The 15,768-nt window shown below is 33.4% G+C and overlaps 1 protein-coding gene across 3 annotated transcripts in view; it reads right to left on the bottom strand.

Annotated features, from left to right (window-relative positions):
- Positions 1-15,768, bottom strand: part of Sox21b (SRY-box transcription factor sox21b) — a 99,968-nt gene that overhangs the window by 83,389 nt on the left and 811 nt on the right. The window lies entirely within an intron of this gene.

The following is a 15,768-nucleotide window of genomic DNA, read 5'->3' as shown; positions in this document are numbered from 1 at the left end:
CATCATTTAGGCCCCTTCTGAACAAAACCACATGCTAGAAATAAAATAAAAAGTACAAAATAGGTTTATGCGTTATCTATATATGTACCATCCATTCCTATAATCATCGTTGTTCCTAACTTTGCTCGATTTTAACACCTTTTAAGCACGCCGAAAAATGTTTTTAGGGAAAAAATGTTTTAACTAATCGTTGGCACTATTTTTAATCTACTTATATTAAAATAAGTTACTTATATTTACTTAACAAGTATACTCGTTGAAGATCCCATGTACTTTTTCATACTCCAAAAGCGAGGACTTCGGCCTGCAAGAAAGCGCCAATCAATAGAGCTACTCAACTGTTTAACGATCCTGAATTGACCATCGACATTTTCAACGTCACTTACAGACAGTTCAGCAATTATCTTTTGACATACGTCACAAAATAGTAAAACTGTCCCCATGACCCTTTACACTTAAATCTACCTCAAATTTGTGATCTTCTCCGTAATTCATTGGTGTAGGTATAACCATTTTATGGAGAACATGAATAAATAAATAAAATTGAGTCTTTGGATTAATCAGTTTCTTGTTGTACCAATTTGCAAATCTTTCTTTTCTTATTTTGAAGGGAAAAACAAACGTTAAATCAAAGGGGAAAGCGTAAGCCCTCATATATTGTACTTTTTTCTTATGCAATTTCAGCTGTAAGCTGACAGAAGAAATCTTAGTTTCAGTTGACAGTGGGCTTGAAGCCAATGAATACGAGTTATTTATTGACTCAACTGAATGTATTTATGCAACGATACTACCAACTCGTTTTATTTGTCAATAACCTGAAATGCAAACAATGGTGTAGAAAACATTGACATGATATGTGAAACTGTTTGGTTCATGTTAGACATGCAAACATGTTGCACTAATTGTGTATCAGTAGGTACATATGTTTCATTAGTCCCATTTCTTTTTACCCAATTTTTCTTTTTGTAATTTTTTTTTATTTTTTTTTTTACGTTTGTTGAAAAGAATATGACCTTACTGGGGTACCCTGTTCTAAGGTCACATTGTACATAGTTATTTGTGTGAATTATAAATTGTAAATTTGGTCAAGATTTTTTAGTACGTAAATTTTTTTTAAAGTAATTTTTGTAAATGTTAAAAATATACAAAAGGTAAATTATAAAGCGAAATAATAGAAGAAAAACAAAACATTATTCAAGGAAAAAGTATTGTTGTAAAATATACAAAAGAAAATATAATATAACGTTGATAACGTGGAAGCAAATTTTTTTCTATATTCTTTCTTTCCGTGTCCATAATCCATATTTTAATAGTTCTAAGTCGGTTATTTTTGTATGGTTTTTATTGCAAGAGGGAGGATATAAAATAGTTTTATAGAGAAATATTGCAATTTTCTTTGCCCAAAAGTCGTTTTATTTGTAGGTTGGTGAAATGTATGTTGTAATGAGTATCTTGGGAATCGACTCGAGTTTGTGTGTGCAAAGTTATCCTGGTTTTTGAATGCATAAATTAAAATATGTTTTGAATATAATTATTTCAGAGACATTACATTCAGGGAATTAAAAACATAGTCTGTGTATTTTAAGTAGACTACGTTGTATGTTACTCTGGTTTGGTGTGGAAATCATCAAAAACGTTTTCAATGATTTTTGTGCGTTAACATAATATAAGTACCTGCAGAAGACCCGGGCGTTGCCAGGGTTTTAAGTTTTTCGAAATCTCAAGTGTTCAAAATTACGTCGATCTTGGAATAAAACTGTATATTTTTGTAATAATCACCTTTAACTTCACCCGGTGTCCGCCTGCCCTCTACAGGTCACAGACACTCACTTCCTATACAAATTAAAGATAGATAAAATATAAATAGATTGATAGATAATTAGAAGATAGATATCCAGAATTCAAAAATTGCAGAAGATAGTCGTAGTGAAATAAAAGTAGGCACTTACGAGTATATGTACTGACAACTCAAATGACAATATATCTTTTATAACTGTTACTAACAAAGTTGTAAAGTTAATATTGTTTACACATAGAAAATTGATAAAGTTATTTGAAACGAGTTATTGCGAAACTACGTACTTACAAACGTATGTAAATCACACTCTAAAGACTTCATAATGAAATATGTAGTCCAAAAAGTTCTGGGCTGAAAGATGACTCAAAAAGATATTTAAATGCCTGCTAACATAGTATTATTACTTCTAAAGCAATAATTAATATCACAAGCAGTTGTTGGGCATTCAAAATCTGTTTTATTTTAGCTATGGTAATCATTCTCATCCACGTACGGTTTTAAAATAATTTAGCGAAATTGACAGGCATGGCTGTGCATTTTGGCACGGTAACGACTGACGTTTAAAATTTAAAGCGTTCGAAAATCTGAGAATATGCAAATACGTAATCTTTCAAAGGCTTGTCCAAAATCGTGCCTTAGAATAAGACAGCTTTAGTTTTAAGAAGTAAATATTTGAACATTAGGCGCACTGGCAACTGGAACAGCTTATTGTGTGTTTCGCTGGAGGAAATTTCACTTAATTTCCATAACAAGTGGAGGCTGTTTAACGCGGAGATGTCAACGGGCGTCCGGCATTAATGGGAGAGTAATTGGACAATGGGACATTCTGGTAACTACATTCCGAACCGTTTACTGAATTGGTCTATAGTCATTCATTCCAGTGGCTGCATAGAGAGTAATTTGTCTTTAATTGAGGTACTTAATGATAATAATTTAAGATGGGGCATAAAACGAAAACTACGCTGTGGATAAATTTGCTAAACCTAACTTCTAATCTAAACGTCAGAGACCTCAAACAATGTTTTACAACTTCTTTTTAATTATTTATAAGTTTTTAGAGATGACATAAAATTTAGTGCTTAGAAAATGTTCGCATACTCTGTTCCTGTAGGTATTGATCGTAGAATACACCTACTCCTGTGTTAATTGTTTGATTATTGTTAATTATTTTTCCGGAAAATGATTAGATTATGAAAATCATTGAACCTCGTTGTACGATATCACTTTAATACATTGAAAGTAAATTTAATGGTCAAAATGAAAGACGTTACAATTTATGTAAATAGACGCGGTTTGGACATCTCAAAATGTACGTCAGTTGTAGTGCTATTGATTTCGTAGTTTTAGTAATAAATTGTCACGCGTCGCGTAAGATCGTGACAAAATGTCCTCGTGTATGATGATGAGAAAGATTTTTAAGTAACCGGCAAACACTAGCGCAAATTACTAATTTTTATAGATTATTTTAAACAATACCTTCAGTTGTTTCCCGTTCGAAGATTTCATCAAACTTAGAGAAAATGCTAGGCCGACTAGAATAGAGGTCGGACGCGCAACAGCCCAATTACGAAGTCAGTACTGTCAACAACCAAATTTCACTGTTTAAAATAGTCCAATCACTCTATTTATAAGCTTTTCTATTTCGTTTATACACATTTATTTTTTTATGTTTATCTTTGTCATACATGAGCAACGTTTGAATTAAGAATGTACTAGAAACATAAGTGTTTCTTACTTGCCACATGTTATTTTTTGTGAGACAATAACTAGTCTACATAATATCTACTGTAACTTCATTAATCAAAACAGAATACTTTATTTTGGCTATCGAATTAGCTCATAATGAAATAATGATAAATTTGATTAGCATTATAATGTAACTCGCTTATTTATATTGGAATATTACTATAAGAAAAGTCATGAAAATAATATCTAACAAAACAAATTAATTTATTTCGTTGTTAAATATCCATTCTTCGATTCTCCAATCTCGTTGTTAAAGAGTCAATTTCTGTGCGTAAATTCTGAATGTTCGAATATAAATTTGAATTAGAAATAATATTGTCTTTTCATATTCTTTTGAAACAGTATGTAGATTCCTTCGCGTCGAGCGTTCATTAAAATTTAAAAAAAAAACCAGTTCCCTAAATCATAAAGCAAGTGAACATACAAGAAGATGTAACGGAGCATAGGAGCAGAGGGGCAGAGAGGTAACCTCTCAAAAGATCTTCTCTAACCTCTGCCAGCATTTTATGTTATCTCGTATAAAAACCTTCAGCATCCGTGTTTAATCGGCTACTGAAACCCAACCATAATTAATCACTTCAATTCGAGCCTCAGTCAGCGCTAATGATTCTTAATTGTTTACTGTCGGATAAAACGAAAGAGATATATGAACTTTAATGATATATGAAAGAAATAATTAAGTAGTTTCATTACATCGTGACCGGAACATTTATTACAGCTTTTGCCTTATGCTAATACGCTGCGTTTACACGCTGGTACTCGGGTACACCTTTCTTGGCAACTTCAAACATTGCTACCAATGATGAAAGAAACAGAAAGTCAGTCATTTTCGTAGGTCGTTGAGTTTGTGAGGCATGACATATAAAAGACCGGAAGCGTATCAAGTTTAATACCTACCTATATTTTTTTCGTGTAAATCATCGTAGGTGGGGAAAAAGTCATCACCCTATCGGAATACGCCATCATTTTTGCAAATGGCGTTTTATGTCATCACGAATTAGACATCTGTGAAGTAAAGAAGTCGATAAACCATGGATCGCTATATGCTTTTCAAAAACGTAGAATAATTACTGTATTAAACCAATATATATTTTTTAGTTCCCAAAGCAGTCTAAAGAACTCGAGTGAGAACTTTTTGCGCCACCATTTATATTATTTTCATACATGTAAATAGTTGTTGGTAAATGTGTCCAAAGTAAATAATTTCACCTGGAGATGAAACCATCACAAGATTCTGTAAGCCCAGAAGACTGATGGTGATAAGTAGGTACCTACCTACTGGAGATTTTGCCATCGCCAAATTCCGCCATCTTCGATTTTGACGTGTGTATTGCGTTCATTGCTGTGCTGCATCCTTTACAGTAATATATTTATTTTTAAATTTTACAAATGAAGCCTTTGAAGAAGACGAACAGCTTGAATAAAAGAACTTGTGATTAAATCGCGAATGGTATTTCACCTGTTGGTACAAGTAGTACAAAGTGGATTTTTTTTGTTACTTCCCACTGTCGAATTTCTCCAGTGAAACGCTACCTGATTACTTAATTATTCTTGAACTATGATTAAGAATTTTGCAGTATTTAAATACAAAATGTTGAATGCACGAGAGTAAAGCCTTCATCTACGGTCACAACTAATGATTCACATTTGACATAGATACTAGTAGATATTTTATAAATTACTTATATATACTTTTAAAATGCCTGCAGATTTAACAGTATTACAGGTTCCTCACTAGAACTTAAAACAATGGATGTGAAATATGTTAGAAAATAAAATTATAAAATGTATTGAATTTTTTTACCAGCGAGGCACAAAACTGTCAACAAGTTAATGAAGTGAGATCACTGAGACGTTAGTACAAATAATGCAATTCAATGTAAGCTTGAATTTTAGTGAACAAGGTTGAGAAAAGTTTCTAAGAGTTGGACGTATAGAATTATTGTAGAACCAATGTTTTATGGTGATATACCTACGGCATTACAAGGATCAAAAAAGAATTCGGTGACACCCGTGGATGGCACGATCAAGTGAAAAATTAAGACAGTATACGACGCAACGTGACGAACGATGCGTCGATTGTATGCCAAGTTCCTCGGCGTTCCACCAAATCTGCTTACATCTTTAGGAAGCATTAACACTTTAAAGTTGTTTTGTAACGGGCATACGAGACCGGTCGTATTGATTTTTAATACTATTTTTTGCAAAACATATTTTGCAAGATGCCCCTTAAGCCCACAATAAAAAAATATTAAATTAGCATATCTTTTCATCGAGACTAAATATTTTCTTTCAGTTGAATTAAAAGCTTTTTTAAGTGCGTCGCGTTAAAGACTTACAAACATAAGTCATAAAAAGCTATCTCCCTCCTAGAGAGAATATTAATTCTAATGCTCCGTGCGCATTGTCATCCCTCAACTATTTTAGTAACCGCGTTGGTGAAATAATAACGTTTAAAATATTCACCGCAGTAGTAATAAATAATCTCTGAGACAGGAATTACTTTGATCGCTTCGCATTACGCGGTCGCACCACTTGAAATGTGTATAATTATATTAGACTAATAAAATTGGGTGCGGATATTTTTCTACTGCAGGGTTGTCATGGTTTATTTTTTGTAGTTATGAATAATAAATTGGTGGGTGGTTAACAGCGGGGTGACTCGATTTATTTAGATTTTTTATATAATTTTTTTTAAGAATTTTTTTTTTCTGAATCGGTAATCCGCACTACAACCGTTTGCTCAACAAAACTTTGTTTTAAAAAAACTTATTAGTTATTTATGAGGGATTTTTCACGCGATAGTTAGAATTAAGCGTGGTGTTAAGAAGACAATGCTCGAGGATGTGATAGGTTTAAAAATTCTGCAAATAAAATTAGTGGTTATAATAGAAAATTTTACAATTTGTTCGACTACTATATATCTAGTTTAATTATTTTCAATAAGTTTCGTAGATAATGACGTATTTTAAGGAAAGACTTCAGATTTTGATTTATTGAAAAAATACCAACAAGTATATTTTTACTTCCATTTATCAGTTACGATTCTAAATGCATATTTAATATACCTACACCAAAAATTGATAGAGAAACTTATTTTAATCTAATAAGATACGTCGATTCAAAACATTTTTTAGCTTGGTACTTGAAGTTATGTATATATAATGAACTTAAATCTTAGTAAACTATGTATTATTACCCCGCAAACATAATCTCAGATCTTTTATTTGTCATGTTGGTACCTGCCATTCGATATAGCCGGAAAATAAAACAAACATTTCTAGACTTATAAAACTTATTCCGAAAACCAGACCCTAATTATGGAAATTTGGTACCATATAAAAAGCATTTGGCATTCTCGAACAATGTTGCTTGCATATGGAATTTGTCAGGAATGTTGGGGTGGACCAAGTTCAGTGGCTTCCAACAAGTTGCCAAACAAATTACCAGTTATCAACACCATGGTGTGTAGGTGCACACGCAAACATTTCAACAATATTGAATTCTGTAACAATTATTTAATATTTATCATATCATTTTTATTTTCAGGCTTGTTCTATCAAAAAAATTTTGTAAAACCGTCACGTAAACACATAATCTTAGATTTTTTACTGCCGGTGATTATTACGATAAGTGTGCATCTAAATCTGGGTAAAATAACGTATGTATACTAGTAATATGACGCAAAAGTCATCACTCCATCGGAAGCTAATTTAATTTCTGCAAATCGCAAATTGTTATACAATTGAATACACGGCGATAAAACATGGAATAATTGTGTCAAACCAAATCTTTTTATTTATAAACAAAGTTTCTGCTTTAGGAAATCGAGCGAGGACTTTTGCGCCACTTGTTATAATAATGTCCTAATTAAATTGCAGTTTGTAAAATATCTATGAACCAGTGGCTTGCGTGACTATTTTACGGTTTTCTAGATCAAGAAAAAAATAATTCACTTATTTTCTATTGGTGTCATCTTCTAGCGAAGATCGTTAATGATGTTATTATATTATCGTGGTCTCGGAAGAAATGAACAACAAACATTCATCTCAGTTCAGTATCACAACTTCCTTGTGATATGTGCCATTTAGCATTAAATTCTCGTATTTATATAGGCATCTAACTGAGAAAAAACACGTTGAAAATAGAAAGAAATGTCTATTGAAAATATATTTTTCTGTACATTTATGTAAATTGTGAATTATGTTTTCGTTAATGAATAATATGGAAAATAGGTTTATTAGGACGTCAATGTATATTAATTCCTACATTGATCGAAAGTTTCTTAGTGATAATTTTAACCCCTTTTCCATTAATTTAACCCACAGTTTGGTTCAAGTTGTCGCCAAATAAAATATTTGATGCATTTGTAGTGAGGTCGCAACTTACAACCCCAAGCTGCTGGGGTTATATCGGGTATGTATATTCCCAGTGGATTTATTCAACTTGAAGTACTTTTAATTCTTTAATTCAACATCCGATAATTCGCTTCGCATCCACTTGCATTATAGAGATCTGAAAGAAGAGAGCTACAAATGATTTAATGATTTACCAGGTAGGTAATATGGAATCTGTTTGGTCTATAATAATAAAAATAATTCATATTTATACTAAGGATCTACATAGGTATGGTAGCAGAAGTCGGGAATGCTCGAGGAAGACATGGCACGATCAAGTGAATCAGATACTCGAGTCGGGCCATGTCAAGAATCGAAATAATAGAAGAGTATGAATGAGACGATGTGTGAAAGTGAATGAGGCAAGAAGTGTGTGCCAAGACCGAGTTGTTTGGCGGTCCGTCCTCTCTGCCTACCCCTGCGGGGAAATGGCGTGATGGTTAGTTAGTTAGTTATCTACATACTAACGATGGGTCTTTTATGAGCGAGCCGCACAATGGAGCTAGCTCTATGAGCCTATTGTATGACTCTCGATAAACCGAACCACACAGAGAAAAATTATTTTTGCAGATTTATTTAAGAGATTATTGGTAATCCGGTTAAAACCGGGATTGAATGCCACTTCTTGTAAATTCGTCATAATATCGGAACACGTTTTTATGTACTTGCGTTTGTGTTAATAATATATAATGATGAAATGGAAAAATGTTAGGGTTTCTATGAACACGTGTTCTAACATCATGACAATTCATTGGTATTTTAGTAAAATTTTATCAGAAAACCTTAGAATTCATTCGATAAACGCCTGCGATCCCGTTTTTAACTGGATAACGAATTATTTGAAGAAATTGTTAGTAAATTAGCAATTTTTTTTTTCGGTTACTTTTTTTTATCCGTGCACGACTCAATTGAACTGTTAGGTACCCTTTTTTTATTAGGAGAAATTTGAGAAAAATAGCGCCATACAAATTATCAAAGTATTAATTATTATTACATACTTAGAGACAAGAGCTGCGTCTGACAGTCCGACATCTGGAGTTGGACGTACCGACACCCGCTAACTACCTAGTAGGTCATTGGCGACTCGTGACTTTTGAGTGTGATAGAATGCTAACTTTGAAAAATTCAATATTATTGATGTTATTTAATCCATAATGATTTTTTTAGAAAATTCAATTTTTTGGATGAAGTTTTTCAGGAAATTTCAGTTTGGTGGTGCGTCGCACGGATTTCCTGAAAATCTACATTAAAAAAAAACGAATTTTCGAAAAAAAAAACTTTTTCAGATACAAACTTCAATAATGCTATTTTTGTAATATTAGCACTCTATTACACTCAAAAGTCACGAGCCGCCACTGGTACCGGTACCAAGAATCGTGCGATTATTCATACGCTGGAAGCTGGGAGATGCGATCTAGGAGCTGGGAGCCATACCGGAGGAACCGTAGCGGGGGAGCCGTACCGGGGAACCGTATCGGCGAGTCGTATCGTGCGAGTACAGTATTGTTTGATTGAGTCGACTCTTTGCCGTATGAAAATATTGAGCTGTTACCGAGGCAAGCCATTAATTAATTAAGGGTAATTTTCAAATTTATGCCTACCTACCTAAAATACTATCCTTTTCCAACTAGCAAACACACTTGGGGTGACCTGTGGCAGAGTTGTTGGTCATCCAATAAATAGTTCCCGGGGCGGCGGTACCCATACCAGCCTCCCATTTATTCACCATGTCTCCATTAGACCAATTACTAATACTATATAATAATAACCGTTTTCTTAGATATTTTGTTATAATTTTAATAGACACTTTCTACTAGGTAACGTAAATTTTAATTCTAATTTGAATTTTAATTTTTCATAGCGCCCAGTACTAGTAGTTTCGATTATTGAACTTACAATGAAACTTAATTCTTCTATTCTAAAAACCAATATTTTTTGGGTTTCACAATGTTTCTTAATTCTGTTGCTATGTTGTATATTACCAATTAATCACATAATAAGCTTCTTTACTTAGCACTTTTATTATATTTTTTTACTAATTTTATTTTCTGTCATCGTTAAGCTCGTCCATTTCTCGACATATTTCTTTTATTTTTCGCCGATGTATTTATTTCTTTTCCTACTAACAGTTTTTACTCTTGTTTACATGTCAGTTCAGAGTAAATAAGTAGGTAATTGATTGTTATGTAAAAGCGTACATGTAGGAATACACGAAGAATAGCATGGCTAATTTATTAAAATCCTATTAAAAACGTGATGGCAAGCCACTTCGTAATAAAATATTACCTAGTCCATTCAGAATATATCAGAACGTGTGTTCGTACAGCTTCGCTTTGATAAATATACTGACCAAATGCGACAATATTAGAAATCTAACTAAATTAGTCAAGAATGGTGTTTATTTTTATATAAACATCAATTACCTTTAATTTCCCATCCCATAAATGTGTAGTAAAGTATTTTCTGTCACTGACAAGTCCACTGGGACGATATCCTCCACCCCGTCTGTCATAAATCATCAGGAGGGTAGCGAGAGAAATCCTACAGGACAAATCGCGTCCTGTACCCACCGAGGGTAGCTCCCTAGCTAGCTGGGAGTAGGGGATGATGATAGGGGATGCTGGCTCTACCCATAACCTAGTACCTACCTACCCTGTCCCTGTACCCGCCAGCGCACTTAACCACCGCGATAATCGTTTCGCCGAGGGTGCTGATGTTATCATTAGTCGTAATTTATTGAGTGAGAGAGATCTTATAAATATTTGCGGCGGCGGTGCGTAATTGATAGGCTCGTGTATTCGTGTGCCAGATTTGTGGTGTGATCGTTCTATTAGATTAATTTGTTTGGGTTATCGGCTCAGCGGGTTTCGTGATATCGCTTATATTCTATTATTTTGGTTCAACCTATTTCTCGGACGTAATGTATGATATGCTTTTAATTATAAATGATTTTAAAAGCATTTATTAACTATTGTCTTTTGAATATCGGCGACACAGAAATTAGCTTTAATAAAAAGACAGATTAATAAATGAGTAGGTAGGTAAAAACACCAAGAAATTTGATATTTTCTAATGTGACATTACTACAAACCCAAATAGTTTATTAGCATTTTTCTATGATAGTTTCGCCTTTTAACATTTTGCGTAGATATTTATTGATGGTCGTGCATCAATTTAAATTTTGTTGGTTTATCGGTAAAAAAATACATCTTATAACTTGGTAAACCTAATTTTATGCGTGTGCTATTTTTTTTTATTTTGCAAACCTGTGCTTTTCATTAAAAAAAAAATGGAATAAAAAACATTAATATAATCCAGTTTGAAAACAGATCGCCTACATTTTCAACTAAATTAAAATGTACTTTACAATACAAACTAACGGCAAAAACAATAATAAATGCGCATAATATGCTTACAATACCTAATTACGGCAATCAAATTTTTGCTTTCAACTAATTGCAAATAATAACTTACTCTAGGAGCCAGTGAGACTGTGGCATCGCCAATTCGGGTACATTGTGAGTTTTGAGGCTGAAGGTAGTGGGGGGAGGAGGAGATGGGGAAGAGGAAGGTGAGGAATAGTTAGTTATTCAGATCTTGTTACCAAACACGGCCAAAGCCATTTAAAGCAACCCTTACAATACATCAGGCCATACTGAGAGCGTCATCCACTCTGGAACGTGCCCCAAATGCGTTATTTATTATTTTTAGTGAGTAAATTGTGAAATAACACAAATAAATTTCAATAAATTCATCCACCGAAGGTCTAAAAAACTAATGAACTTTCCTGGTCATATCTTTGTCTTGTTTCTGTTAGAAGCCTATTGCATTACAATTTGAGTAAGATTATAGAATCCCCAAATAGAATACTGCGATACTGACGGAAATAATAGGTACCTGCCAATCCAAATCTAATTAATGATTCCATAAGGCACACTGGCAACTGGTAACTGGCAATATGATGTACGAATATTATTACTGGATTGTAAATAATAAAGATCCCTACTTAACACAGTTCAAATAATTTTATGCAACGTGATTCGATCGTCTTGCCCTTAGAAAGGGACGACCAAAAATAATATACTTAATAACTAGAAAAGAGGATGATAAGTATTAAATCTTTTTTTACACATAAGCCAGTTTTATACCTTGACATCTTCTAATCAAGGATCTCACTATTATGCCAGGAGGCCATTGATGTAATTATTATCTGTTGAAGGTTGTGATAATTAACGAATTAATTGAGAGGCAGCTAGGTAGGTACCTTCCTATTAAGTATAAACACAAACAATATGGATAGGTAGGTACCTAATCCTGCTATGGGCATCTTCGGACAGATCTAAAGGTAGATAAAGGTTACACGGTAATAAAAATATATAATACTAATAAATATAAAAGAAATTTGAAACAGAACGAGACACAGAAAAATATTAGAAGAGAAGTGAATTTTAGCTTATTGCTTAGGTAGGGGAGGGCGGGGCTGGTACTAACAAATTTTGTAATATTGTTTATATTTTCAATGATAATGAACTTTTTGTTTTTTTTATTCATAGCATGCTTTGGTTATTCAGCTATGATATAAGTAACAAAAATCATCAGTTAGGTAAGTCCTTTCAGAGACAGAGTCATCAAAACCAATAAAATCATTTGTTAATACATACCCCGTATCTGGGGTAAATATTAACGGAGCTGGGGTAAGTATTAACGCAAGGGGCAATTATTAACAGAAGCTAAAATTCTATGAAATAATTAAATAAAAGTCATTCATATTAAAGATATATTTATTTGAAATGAAACAGTAATTTTTATGATAGGAACTATGATAGGAACTATGTTAGGAACTTTGATAGTATATTTTTATGGTAGGCAATAGTTATTCGGAATACGATCCCCCATCATCCGAGAAACAATTGAGGCATATGTATTTTCTGGTGTCACCTCTAACACAGGTGATATGAGCCCATCTTTGGCATAAAATACACTGTATCCAGTCAAGTCCAGATGTGTCTTAGTTATAAGACTCAGCGCAAACTAAGCAGAAGCAGGCTTCTTCGTAACTGTCATTCTGCAGAATATGTTTCTTTACCTTTTTCACTTCTGCTCTACGGGTTTCTTTGCCTTTACCTTTCCCCTTTCCTTTGCCTTTGTTTTTTCGCTTCCTCTGACTATTTTTTTATCTTTTTGGTTAACTTTAATTTGGCATCATCCTCTCTAAGGCCAATTTTTCTGGAGTAGGTATCGGTGAGAATCGTTGATTTTCTTGAACGTTTGCGTTTGGAGTCAAGACGTGGTGATGCTTTTGGAAGCTGTCGTATACTTTCAATATTAAACTTTTCTGTAGGCTTTGTAGGTATTTGATGGTCCTGGCAAATTTGAAGGTCCTGGCTCATTTGATGGTCCGGGCTTGTTATTAGTAGATGGTCTTGATTCGTTTGAAAATTCCGGCTCATTTGATGGTACGCGTGATATTTGATCAATAACCTCCGAAATGCTTATGTAAATATCAAGCATGTTACTAATAATTTGTTAATTTTAGCCCCAAGGTCACTTTTTTACTTCATCATTTACAGAAAACAAACTAGTTAAAATAATTACAAACAAATAATATAGTGTTACTGTCAATAAAATAGAGCTCGATTCATGATAAAACTATAATTTGATTCAGCGAATGAATAAATCTTAAATCAATTTATTGTAAAGAACAAAAAGTTCGCTTACCTGTCAATCTGAGGTCATCTGACAAGTCAGGACACATTCGGCTGTGTATATACTGTTTCTAAACCGAGTATCATATTTTTGACACTTCACGTTTGGCGGGAATCAACTTGTTAATTCTTACCTCCGTTAAAACCAACCCCGCCCTCCCCTACTTATTAAAATCCTGTTGAAAACGGGACAGCAAGCCGCTTTTTAATAAAATTTTAGCATTTTCCGAATAAATTGGAACATGTTTTTATGCATATTTAACATGAAACCTATCGATTCATTTGTTTAGGGCCTGCAGTCCCGTTTTTAACAGTATTAGGAATAATTTGAAGAGATTCTTAATAAATTAGCAATATTTTATATGATTAAGTTTGCTCCGTGTAAGTTTCTATATTTCTTATTGGCAGCATATTTTTTGTAAAAAAATGCTTTCTTAAAAATATATATTATGTACAGAAAAGTGGCCCCTTCATGCCATCTCTCCCCTACGTAAATATAACGCCTATTATGCATTTCTTAATTAAAAATTATCAAAAGATCGGCAGAAACTTCCAGAACCTGTGTCGAATCTGCAAATTGCTTTCATAAAAGAAACGAATTTATTCACGAGCGGTCAGATCTCTCAGTCAATAGATTAGGCATTGCCATAGAACTTTACCGCTTGACTTTCTAAGTTGATTCGCACCTTTTTGTACTTTACCAGTAGATATATTATTTAAGGCCATTGTTAGCAACATTCAAAGTATTTACTTCGATTTTAAAACGCGTTGTAACGCGGCAAGATGGCAAAAAGAAGCCTGGAGTCTTTAAACCGATGACTCGTAGAAGAGATCTCCCTTTGACGCAGCTAATACAAATTAATATGGCTACGGATTTCATAAAAACGATTCCAGTTATTGGTCTTCTCCAAATAGTTCTAGACGAACTAACCAAAGTTAAGAGGATATACCGGTACCACGATCACGTGTTGATAGTAGGAAGCATATTAAATCCAGTTAGGTGCCTATCCAAATACCTATACTTACTTACCTATCTATATAATATTTTAAACTGCTAATTACTAGGTACGCACTTGTGTAGGTACCTACCAACCTTTAATACCAGGGGAGAAATATGTTCAATGGTACCTACCAATATAAGCATTAAACAAAAACTAAAGCATCATATTTAAATACGGCGGTAGGTTGTCTAGGTATCTACCTATGTTCCTATTATTTTTTGATGTGGTAGATAGGTATTAAGAAAGTGTAGGCTGGACCTATAATTTTGAAACAAAACTATTTTCCACCAAGGCGGTTATGGGTAAGAAGGAGTAAAATTTACTACGATTTTTTTGTAAGTTCTTTGGAGCACATTTATTTGAAATACCAGTGAAAAAGACACGTTTTACAATTTATCACCTGTCTTCGAAAGAATATTTTTAATCCTTCCGTTAAGATGGAGCAGTCAAGGAAGTTCATTTATCAGACGAATTTACAATTTTTGCATGGGTTCAAGGCTACAATTTCAGATAGGTAGGTCTAGGTACCTACTCCAACCAGAGGTGGCTGCTAGGTCTAACAATAGGATGATTTTAAGGTAGAAAATCTTCATTGCAAATAAGGTATGTACCTACCAAGCACTGAGGTTCCTAATAATACTACCTACCTATTAGGTACTCACTTGCGCCAGGGTTGCGCTCTATGTTTTCTCGGAACGAGGGAGTTGTTATATAAGAAAAATCATCTGCAAATACAACCAAAATAAAATCTTACAAAATATTAGTAATTAATGATTTGAGCATTGCCCCCTCAAAATATTCAAATTGCGCCCCATGTCGAGAAACACTGGTCTATGTAATGGAACTGAATTAGCAGCACCTAACTCTAATATTAATTTCAAAATCTGTGTACCTCCATAAAGAAAATTAGATAAATTTATTTTCCAACTCGATTCGAAGTTGAATATTAATTTCAATAAAAAATATACCTTTACCTACATAGGTAGTTATTTTGGTAGGTACCTACCTAATTATGTAGGTACCTACTCGCATTATTGCAAAATAATACTTACGTAAATATTATGCTACATTAACTGCTGATAAAATATTGAACAGGTACTTTACCTACATACCTTTCGGAC

This window comes from Hesperophylax consimilis, chromosome 4 (genome assembly GCF_061612785.1).
Source record: "Hesperophylax consimilis isolate HC1 chromosome 4, BYU_Hcon_1.0, whole genome shotgun sequence".
NCBI lineage: Eukaryota > Metazoa > Arthropoda > Insecta > Trichoptera > Limnephilidae > Hesperophylax > Hesperophylax consimilis.
Note: the sequence above shows the minus strand (reverse complement) of the source record. Positions and strands in the feature narration are given on the sequence as shown.